This window comes from Triticum urartu, chromosome 2 (assembly GCF_003073215.2).
Source record: "Triticum urartu cultivar G1812 chromosome 2, Tu2.1, whole genome shotgun sequence".
In the NCBI taxonomy this organism is placed as follows: Eukaryota; Viridiplantae; Streptophyta; class Magnoliopsida; order Poales; family Poaceae; genus Triticum; species Triticum urartu.
The window spans coordinates 521,356,363-521,367,899 of record NC_053023.1 but is presented as its reverse complement, the minus strand read 5'-3'; positions in this window follow the sequence as shown (position 1 = coordinate 521,367,899).

Below are 11,537 nucleotides of genomic sequence, written 5' to 3'. Positions count from 1 at the left end.
TGTGGGATTGAGACCTGAAAAGGAAACAAGTAAAAGTGAAAGTATGTGTGTATCCGATGTCGGTTGAGCTGTACTATGGACCACAAGCGAGCTATGCCTCCGTCGATGCCCATGGGATTTTGACTGCGTAGTTATGTACGCGTAGCACGAATGCCACCACTTGATCGGGACTGAGACGGAGGCCAGATTGCTAGTCGAGCTCCTGACGAGCCGAGCTCTCCTGATGCAGAGTAGTTCAGATCCTCTTAACGGTGTCCGTGGGCTCGACAGCCGAATTAAGGTTCTGCTTGAGAAGGCCGCTCTATACTTCTGCTGCTAAGGCAGCTGTGTGCTCTTCTGTACGGAGGGAGTGTTCCATATTTCCATTGACCTTTATGACGCCGCATGGACCGGGCATCTTGAGCTTGAGATAAGCATAGTGTGGTACTGCGTTGAATCGAGCAAACACAGTTTGTACGAGCAGTGCGTGATAGCCGCTGTGGAAGGGGACGATATCGAAGATTACCTCCTCGCTTTGGAAGTTGTCCGGAGATCCGAAGACAACCTCTAGTGTGATTGAGCCCGTACAACGGGCCTCTACACCTGGTATGACTCCTTTGAAGGTAGTCCTAGTGGGCTTGATCCGTGATGGGTTAATGTCCATTTTTCGCGCTATATCCTGATAGAGTAGATTGAGGCTGCTGCCTCCGTCCATAAGGACGCGAGTCAGGTGGAACCCATCAATTATTGGGTCTAGGACCAGTGCGGCTGAGCCACCGTGACGGATATTGGTCGGATGATCCCAGTGATCAAAAGTGATCGGGCATGACGACCATGGATTAAATTTTGGGGCGACTGGCTCTATCGCGTAGACGTCCCTGAGCGCACGCTTGCACTCCCTCTTGTGTATGTGGGTAGTGTATATCATTTTCACCGTTTTGACCTGAGGGGAAACTTCTTCTGTCCCCCTGTGTTCGGTTGTCGGGGCTCTTCATCATCGTCCTTGCTTTGCGATCCCTTTTCCCTGCTCTCGGCGTTTAATTTGCCGGCCTGTTTAAAAACCCAGCAATCTCTATTTGTATGATTGGGTGGTTTGTCCGGGGTGCCATGAATCTGGCACGGACGATCAAGTATGCGGTCCAAGCTGGATGGGCCTGAATTGTTCTTTTGGAATGGCTTCTTCCGCTGACCGGACTTAGAGCCACCGAATTCGGCATTGACCGTCGTATCCCCAGTGTTGTCACTATTGTTTCAATGCTTGTATATGTTGCGTCTAGACTTGTCTTTGTTATTTTTAACTTCGGGGGTGCCGGCGTCGCTTGCATTGTTTTTGCTACAGGCCAACCAACTGTCCTCGCCCGCACAAAAGCGGTTCATGAGTGTCGTGAGGGCCGCCATGGATTTTGGCTTTTCTTGGCCAAGGTGGCGAGCAAGCCATTCGTCGCGGATGCTGTGTTTGAAGGCTGCTAGGGCTTCGCCATCCGGACAATCGACGATTTTGTTCTTTTTAGTTAAGAACCTAGTCCAGAATTTCCTGTCGGACTCTCCGGGCTGTTGAACTATATGGCTTAAGTCATCAGCGTCTGGAGGTTGAACATATGTACCTTGGAAGTTATCGAGGAAGGCCTCTTCCAAGTCCTCCCAGCTGCCAATAGAATTTTCAGGCAGACTGTTGAGCCAATGCCGAGCTGGCCCCATGAGTTTTAAAGGGAGGTATTTGATGGTGCGGAGGTCATCGCCTCGGGCCATATGAATGTGGAGACTGAAGTCTTCGATCCACACCGTGGGGTCTGTGGTTCCATCGTATGATTCTATATTCACGGGTTTGAACCCCTCTGGGAATTCATGATCCATGACCTCATCAGTGAAGCAATGAGGATGTGTGGCGCCTCTCTATCGGGCCGTATCGCGACGTAGCTCTGATGGAGTCCGTCTGCGGTTTTCAGCCCGCGCATGACTAAGTTTGTCACGTCCGAATAGGTGGCCGTCATCGCGTGTCGAGGCACGTCCTCGCGATCCATAGATTGATATGGTATGTCCTACTTTATTGTTCAGGTTTTGCCGAAGGTCATATGTATGGCCGTGGGTTAATTTACCTCTACCTATGCGATGAGACAGGGCGGGCTGGTGTTCGACGTGAGTTGCCGTTTTGTCCCGACCACGTGGTGGTCGGTCAGCCGCATTGTACGATGGTGGTATGTATTCCGGCGCCTCCTCGTCAAACTGAGGTAGCAATTTGCGCTTTGGGTAGCTTTTGGTTGGGCGCTTGAGGCCGTATTCTTCGGCTGCTAGGACATCGGTCCGTTTATCATTGAGCAGATCTTGGTCAGCTTGAAGCTGTTGCTGCTTCTTTTTCAGGCTCCTTGCAGTGGCTAATAGCTGGCGTTTGAAGCGCTCCTGCTCAAGAGGTTCCTCAGGCACAATGAAATCATCGGTGCCGAGGCTCACCTCATCCTCGAAGAGCGAAAGATAACTTTCATCCTCTAAGTCTTTGTGTGTGGCCTGTTTACTAGGGCTAACCTGCCCATCTTCCCGTTCATCTTGTTCATTAGCTATTTCAACGGGGTCTTTGTTGTCTTCGGCACCTTCTGGAGTGTTATCTTCTCCTATGTCGGTGTTGCTGTCTTTATTGCGGCGTGACTTAGAGTTGCGCCGTTGACGCCAGCTCTTGTATTGTATTTCGAAAGGTTTATCCTCAGCTAGATCTTCCTTGTCATCGCCGCTGTTCTCCTTTGGTGCATCCATCATGTATACATCATACGAGGAAGTGGCCGTCCAGCATCCGGTGAATGGCGGGTTTTGGGCCTCTTCTTATCCGGCATCGTCCTCCATACCGTCAATGTCCTCGGAGTCGTAATCAAGTGTGTCGGTCAAATCCTCGACCGTGGCTATGAAGTGGGTGGCGGGTGGGAAGCAAAATTCTCCATCGTCAGCCCCTAATTCGGACCGGATAGAGTTCGGATGTGAGTCCTTCGTCAAGGACAGGTTTTTTAATGAGTTTAGCATGTCGCCCAAAGGCGAGTGCTAGAAGATGTCTACGGCGCTGAATTCGAAGATCGATAAACGATCAAGTTCAGCATCCACAGGCTCACATGGTTCGGAACTTACGGCCAGAGATGAGTCCGGAGTTCTGGTGGCACAGTTATCGCGTGAGATCAAGTCTATGTGCGGCTCCAACGCCAGGGAATCTGTGGCCTCTGTGGCAGGGTTGAGCTTCCTGTCCTTGGATGGTGTAGTCTGCTCCGGATCTAAGGCCAGAGTGGTTACGGGAGCTGTCTCCTGGATGCAGTTTGATGACAGATTTAGGCTATGTCTCTCAGTGTGACCAGGAGTGGTAGCCGCGGTCTCGAATCCGGCGAAGATCAAGTCTCCACGGATGTCCGCAACGTAGTTCAAGCTCCCAAATCTGACCTGATGGCCAGGGGCGTAGTTTTCGATCTGCTCTAGATGGCCAAACGAATTGGCCCGCAGTGCGAAGCCTCCGAACACAAAAATTTGTCCGGGGAGGAAAGTTTCTCCTTGGACAGCATTATTATTGACGATTGAAGGGGTCATCAAACCTTTTGGCAACAACATAGTGGAACTCTCAATGAAAGCACCAATGTCGGTGTCAAAACCAGCGGATCTCGGGTAGGGGGTCCCGAACTGTGCGTCTAAGGTCGATGGTAATAGGAGACAGGGGACACAATGTTTTACCCAGGTTCAGGCCCTCTCTATGGAGGTAATTCCCTACGTCCTACTTGATTGATCTTGATGAATATGAGTATTACATGAGTTGATCTACAACGAGATTGTAATGGCTAAACCCTAGAGGCTTAGCTTGTGTGGCTATGGTAATGTCTCTATCCTCCGGATTAAGTCCTCCGGTTTATATAGACACCGGGAGGATCTAGGGTTACACAAGGTCGGTTACAAAGAAAGGAATCTACATATTTGGTCGCCAAGCTTGCCTTCCACGCCAAGGAGAGTCCCATCCGGACACGGGTGCAGTCTTCGGTCTTCGTATCTTCACAGCCCATGAATCCGGCCCATGGCTAACAGGTCGGTGATACGTCTCCAACGTATCTATAATTTTTGATTGCTCCATGCTATATTATCTACTGTTTTGGACATTATTGGGCTTTATTATCCACTTTTATATTACTTTTGGGACTAACCTATTAACCGGAGGCCCAGCCCAGAATTGCTATTTTTTGCCTGTTTTAGAGTTTCGAAGAGAAGGAATATCAAACGGAGTCCAAACGTAATGAAACCTTCGGGAACGTGATTTTCTCACCGAATACAACTCAGGAGACTTGGACCCTACGTCAAGCCAACTAATAGGAGGCCACGAGGTAGGGGGCGCGCCTGCCCCCCCCAGGCGCACCCTCCACCCTTGTGGGCCTCCTGTTGCTCCACCGACGTACTTCTTCCTCCTATATATACCCACGTACCCCCAAACGATCAGATACAGAGCCAAAACCGTAATTCCACAGCCGTAACTTTCTGTATCCATGAGATCCCATCTTGGGGCCTGTTCCGAAGCTCCGCCGGAGGGGGCATCGATCATGGAGGGCTTCTACATCAACACCATAGCCTCTCCGATGAAGTGTGAGTAGTTCACTTCAGACCTACGGGTCCATAGTTAGTAGCTAGATGGCTTCTTCTCTCTTTTTGGATTTCAATACAATGTTCTCCCCCTCCCTTGTGGAGATCTATTCGGTGTAATCTTCTTTTTGCGGTGTGTTTGTTGAGACCGATGAATTGTGGGTTTATGATCAAGTCTATCTATGGATAATATTTGAATCTTCTCTGAATTATTTTATGTATGATTGGTTATCTTTGCAAGTCGCTTCGAATTATCAGTTTGGTTTGGCCTACTAGATTGATCTTTCTTGCAATGGGAGAATTGCTTAGCTTTGGGTTCAATCTTGCGGTGTCCTTTCCCGGTGACAGTAAGGGCAGCAAGGCATGTATTGTATTGTTGCCATCGAGGATAAAAAGCTGGGGTTTTCTTCATATTGCATGAGTTTATCCCTCTACATCATGTCATCTTGCTTAAGGCGTTACTCTGTTTTTAACTTAATACTCTAGATGCATGCTGGATAGCGGTCAATGAGTGGAGTAATAGTAGTAGATGCAGGCAGGAGTCGGTCTACTTGTCTCGGACATGATGCCTATATACATGATCATACCTAGATATCCTCATAACTATGCTCAATTCTGTCAATTGCTCAACAGTAATTTGTTCACCCGCCGTAGAATACTTATGCTCTCGAGAGAAGCCACTAGTGAAACCTATGGCCCCGGGTCTATCTTTATCATATCAATATCCTACTACTTAGTTATTTACTTTGCTATTTACTTTTTCTTTATTTTACTTTGCATCTTTATCATAAAAATACCAAGAATATTATCTTATCATATCTATCAGATCTCACTCTCGTAAGTGGCCCTATAGGGATTGACAACCCCTATTTGCGTTGCTTGCGAGGATTTATTTGTTTTGTGCAGGTACGAGGGACTCGCGCGTAGCCTCCTACTGGATTGATACATTGGTTCTCGAAAACAGAGGGAAATACTTACGCTACTTTGCTGGATCATCCCTTCCTCTTCGGGGAAAACCAATGCAGTGCTAAAATAGGTAGCAAGAAGGATTTCTGGCGCCGTTGCCGGGGAGGTTCGCGCAAGTCAAGATTTGACTCCCGACACCAAGCCATTTCTGGTGCCGTTGCCGGGGAGGTTCGCGCAAGTAAAGATTTGACTCCCGACAACGAGCCATTTCTGGCGCCGTTGCCGGGGAGGTCTACGCAAAAGTCAACATACCAAGTACCCATCACATACCCTTATCTCCCGCATTACATTATTTGCCATTTGCCTCTCGTTTTCCTCTCCCCCCAATTCACCCTTGCCGTTTTATTCGCCCTCTCTCTCTATCCTCCCTCTCTATTTGCCTCTTTTTGTCCGCTTGCTTTTTGCTTGCTTGTGTGTTAGTTTGCTTGTTTGTCGCGATGGCTCAAGATAATACTAAATTGTGTGACTTCACCAATACCAACAACAATGATTTTATTAGCACTCCGATTGCTCCTCTTACCGATGCTGAATCTTGTGAAATTAATACTGCTTTGCTGAATCTTGTCATGAAAGATCCGTTCTCCGGCCTTCCTAGTGAAGATGCCGCTACCCATCTAAATAGCTTCATTGATCTGTGTGACATGCAAAAGAAGAAAGATGCCTTTATAAAAGCATGTTCTTCTAGTTCCGATGAAAATAATGATGAAGATCTAAAAGTTATTGATGTGTCCCCTATTAAATCTTTTTTTTGCAATATTAATCTTGATAATGATGGGACTAAATATGATCCACCCTTACCTAGAAGGCGTTCCAAGAATTCTGAATCTTTTGATCTTGATGATAAATTTGATAAAAGTGGGATTGAAGAAATTAAAACTCTAGATGTTGCTAAACCCACTATTATGGATTTCAAGGAATTTAACTATGAAAATTGCTCTTTGATTGATTGTATTTCCTTGTTGCAATCCGTGCTAAATTCTCCTCACGCTTATAGTCAAACTAAAGTGTTTACTAAACATATCGTTGATGCCTTGATGCAATCTTATGAAGAAAAACTTGAATTGGAAGTTTCTATCCCTAGAAAACTTTATGATGAGTGGGAACCAACTATTAAAATTAAAATTAAAGATCATGAATGATATGCTTTATGTGATTTGGGTGCTAGTGTTTCCATGATTCCAAAGACTTTGTGTGATTTGTTAGGTTTCCGTGATTTTGATGAGTGCTCTCTAAACTTGCACCTTGCGGATTCCACTATTAAGAAACCTATGGGAAGAATTAATGATGTTCTTATTGTTTCAAATAGGAATTATGTGCCCGTAGATTTTATTGTTCTTGACATAGATTGCAATCCTTCATGTCCTATTATTCTTGGTAGACCTTTCCTTAGAACAATTGGTGCAATTATTGATATGAAGGAAGGAAATATTAGATTCCAATTTCCATTAAGGAAAGTCATGGAACACTTTCCTAGAAAGAAAATTAAATTACCTTATGAATCTATTATGAGAGCCACTTATGGATTTCCTACCAAAGATGGCAATACCTAGATCTATTCTTGCTTGTTATGCCTAGCTAGGGGCGTTAAACGATAGCGCTTGTTGGGAGGCAACCCAATTTTATTTTTATTCCTTAATTTTTGCTCCTGTTTAGTAATAAATAAATTATCTATCCTCTGTTTTGGTTGTGTTTTTTGTGTTTAATTAGTGTTTGTGCCAAGTAGAACCGTTGGGAAGACTTGGGGAAAGTCTTGTTGAACTTGCTGTAAAAAACAGAAACTTTAGCGCTCACGAGAACTGCTGTCATTTTTATTTGGAAAGTGATATTTAGTTAATTATTTTTGCAGATGATTAATAGATAAATTCCTCACGTCCACCAATTTATTTTAGAATTTTTGGGGTTCCAGATCTTGCGCTAGCTACAGATTACTACAGACTGTTCTGTTTTTGACAGATTCTGTTTTTCGTGTGTTGTTTGCTTATTTTGATGAATCTATGGCTAGTAAATTAGTTTATAAACCATAGAGAAGTTGGAATACAGTAGGTATAACACCCATATAAATAAAGAATGAGTTCATTACAGTACCTTGAAGTGGACTTTTGTTTTCTTTCGCTAACGGAGCTCACGAGATTTTCTACTTTAAGTTTTGTGTTGTGAAGTTTTCAATTTTTGGGTAAAGATTTGATGGATTATGGAACAAGGAGTGGCAAGAGCCTAAGCTTGGGGATGCCCCTGGAACCCCGAAGATAATCTAAGGACACCTAAAAGCCAAAGCTTGGGGATGCCCCGGAAAGCATCCCCTCTTTCGTCTACTTCTATCGGTAACTTTACTTGGAGCTATATTTTTATTTACCACATGATATGTGTTTTGCTTGGAGCGTCTTCTATGATTTGAGTCTTTGCTTATTAGTTTACCACAATCATCCTTGCTGTACACACCTTTTGAGAGAGCCATACATGATTTGGAATTTGTTAGAATACTCTATGTGTTTCGCTTATATCTTTTGAGTTATATAATTTTGCTCTAGTGCTTCACTTATATCTTTTAGAGCACGGTGGTGGATTTGTTTTATAGAAATTATTGATCTCTCATGCTTCACTTAGATTATTTTGAGAGTCTTAATATCATGGTAATTTGCTTAAAACCCTAATATGCTTGGTATGCAAGATTAATAATAAAACTCTCTTATGAGTGTGTTGAATACTATGATAAGTTTGATACTTGATAATTGTTTTGGGATATGGAGATGGTGATATTAAAGTCATGGTAGTTGAGTAGTTGTGAATTTGAGAAATACTTGTGTTGAAGCTTGTGATTCCCGTAGCATGCACGTATGGTGAACCGTTATGTGATGAAGTCGGAGCATGATTTATTTATTGATTGTATTCCTTATGAGTGGCGGTCGTGGACGAGCGATGGTCTTTTCCTACCAATCTATCCCCCTAGGAGCATGCACGTAATACTTTGCTTTGATAACTTGTAGATTTTTGCAATAAGTATATGAGTTCTTTATGACTAATGTTGAGTCCATGGATTATACGCACTCTCACCCTTCCACCTTTACTAGCCTCTCTAATACCGCGCACCTTTCGCCGGTATCATACACCCACCATATACCTTCCTCAAAACAGCCACCATACCTACCTATTATGGCATTTCCATAGCCATTCCGAGATATATTGCCATGCAACTTTCCACCGTTCCGTTTATGACACACTCCATCATTGTCATATTTCTTAGCATGATCATGTAGTTGACATAGTATTTGTGGCAAAGCCACCGTTCATAATTCGTTCATACATGTCACTCATGCATCATTGCATATCCCGGTACACCGCCGGAGGCATTCATATAGAGTCATATTTTTGTTCTAAGTATCGAGTTGTAATTATTGAGTTGTAAGAAAAATAAAAGTGTGATGATCATCATTATTAGAGCATTGTCCCAGTGAGGAAAGGATGATGGAGACTATGATTCCCCCACAAGTCGGGATGAGACTCCGGATGAAAAAAAGAGAAAGAGAAGAGGCCATAAAAGAGAAAAGGCCCAAATAAAAATAAAAAAATGAGAGAAAAAGAGAGAAGGGACAATGTTACTATCCTTTTACCACACTTGTCCTTCAAAGTAGCACCATGATCTTCATAGTAGAGAGTCTCTCATGTTATCACTTTCATATACTAGTGGGAATCTTTCATTATAGAACTTGGCTTGTATATTCCAATGATGGGCTTCCTCAAATTGCCCTAGGTCTTCATGAGCAAGCAAGTTGGATGCACACCCACTTAGTTTCTTTTTGAGCTTTCATATACTTATAGCTCTAGTGCATCCGTTGCATGGCAATCCCTACTCACTCACATTGATATCTATTGATGGGCATCTCCATAGCCCGTTGATATGCCTAGTTGATGTGAGACTATCTTCTCCCTTTTTGTCTTCTCCACAACCACCACTCTATTCCACCTATAGTGTTATATCCTTGGCTCACGCTCATGTATTGCGTGAAGATTGAAAAGGTTTGAGAATGTCAAAAGTATGAAACAATTGCTTGGCTTGTCATCAGGGTTGTGCATGATTTAAATACTTTGTGTGGTGAAGATAGAGCATAGCCAGACTATATGATTTTGTAGGGATAACTTTCTTTAGCCATGTTATTTTGAGAAGACATAATTGCTTTGTTAGTATGCTTGAAGTATTATCATTTTTATGTCAATATGAACTTTTGTCTTGAATCTTTCGGATCTGAATATTCATACCACAATTAAGAAGAATTACATTAAAATTATGCCAAGTAGCACTCCGCATCAAAAATTTTGTTTTTATCATTTACCTACTCGAGGACGAGCGGGAATTAAGCTTGGGGATGCTTGATACGTCTCCAACGTATCTATAATTTTTTATTGCTCCATGCTATATCTACTGTTTTGGACATTATTGGGATTTATTATCCACTTTTATATTACTTTTGGGACTAACCTATTAACCGGAGGCCCAGCCCTGAATTGTTGTTTTTTTGCCTGTTTTAGGGTTTCGAAGAAAAGGAATATCAAACGGAGTCCAAACGGAATGAAACCATCGGGAACGTGATTTTCTCACCGAATACAACTCAGGAGACTTGGACCCTATGTCAAGCCAACTAACATGAGGCCACGAGGTAGGGGGCGTGCCTGCCCCCCCCCCAGGTGCGCTCCCCACGCTCGTGGGCCCCCTGTTGCTCCACCGACGTACTTCTTCCTCCTATATATACCCACGTACCCCCAAATGATCAGATACGGAGCCAAAACCCTAATTCCACCGCCGTAACTTTCTGTATCCACGAGATCCCATCTTGGGGCCTGTTCCAGAGCTCCGCTGGAGGGGGCATCGATCACGGAGGGCTTCTACATCAACACCATAGCCTCTCCGATGAAGTGCGAGTAGTTTACTTCATACCTACGGGTCCATAGTTAGTAGCTAGATGGCGTCTTCTCTCTTTTTGGATTTCAATACAATGTTCTCCCCCTCTCTTGTGGAGATCTATTTGATGTAATCTTCTTTTTGCGGTGTGTTTGTTGAGACCGATGAATTGTGGGTTTATGATCAAGTCTATCTATGAATATTATTTGAATCTTCTCTGAATTCTTTTATGTATGATTGGTTATCTTTGCAAGTCTCTTCAAATTATCAGTTTGGTTTGGCCTACTAGATTGATCTTTCTTGCAATGGGAGAAGTGCTTAGCTTTGGGTTCAATCTTGCAATGTCCTTTCCCGGTGACAGTAAGGGCAGCAAGGCACGTATTGTATTGTTGCCATCGAGGGTAACAAGATGGGGTTTTCTTCATATTGCATGAGTCTATTCCTCTACATCATGTCATCTTGCTTAAGGCGTTACTCTGTTTTTAACTTAATACTCTAGATGCATGCTGGATAGCGGTCAACGAGTGGAGTAATAGTAGTAGATGCAGGCAGGAGTCGGTCTACTTGTCTCGGACGTGATGCCTATATACATGATCATACCTAGATATTCTCATAACTATGCTCAATTCTGTCAATTGCTCAACAGTAATTTGTTCACCCACCGTAGAATACTTATGCTCTCAAGAGAAGCCACTAGTGAAACCTATGGCCGCCGGGTCTATCTTTATCGTATCAATCTCCTACTACTTAGTTATTTACTTTGCTATTTACTTTGTCTTTATTTTACTTTGCATATTTATCATAAAAATACCAAAAATATTATCTTATCATATCTATCAGATCTCACTCTCGTCAGTGGCCCTATAGGGATTGACAACCCCTATTTGCGTTGGTTGCGAGGATTTATTTGTTTTGTGTAGGTACAAGGGACTTGCGCGTAGCCTCCTACCGGATTGATACCTTGGTTCTCAAAAACTGAGGGAAATACTTACGCTACTTTGCTGCATCATCCCTTCCTCTTCGGGGAAAACCAACGCAGTGCTAAAAGAGGTAGCAGTCGGACGCCCAAGGACCCCTTAGTCCAGGACTCCCTCAGTGACCCTGCATGAAC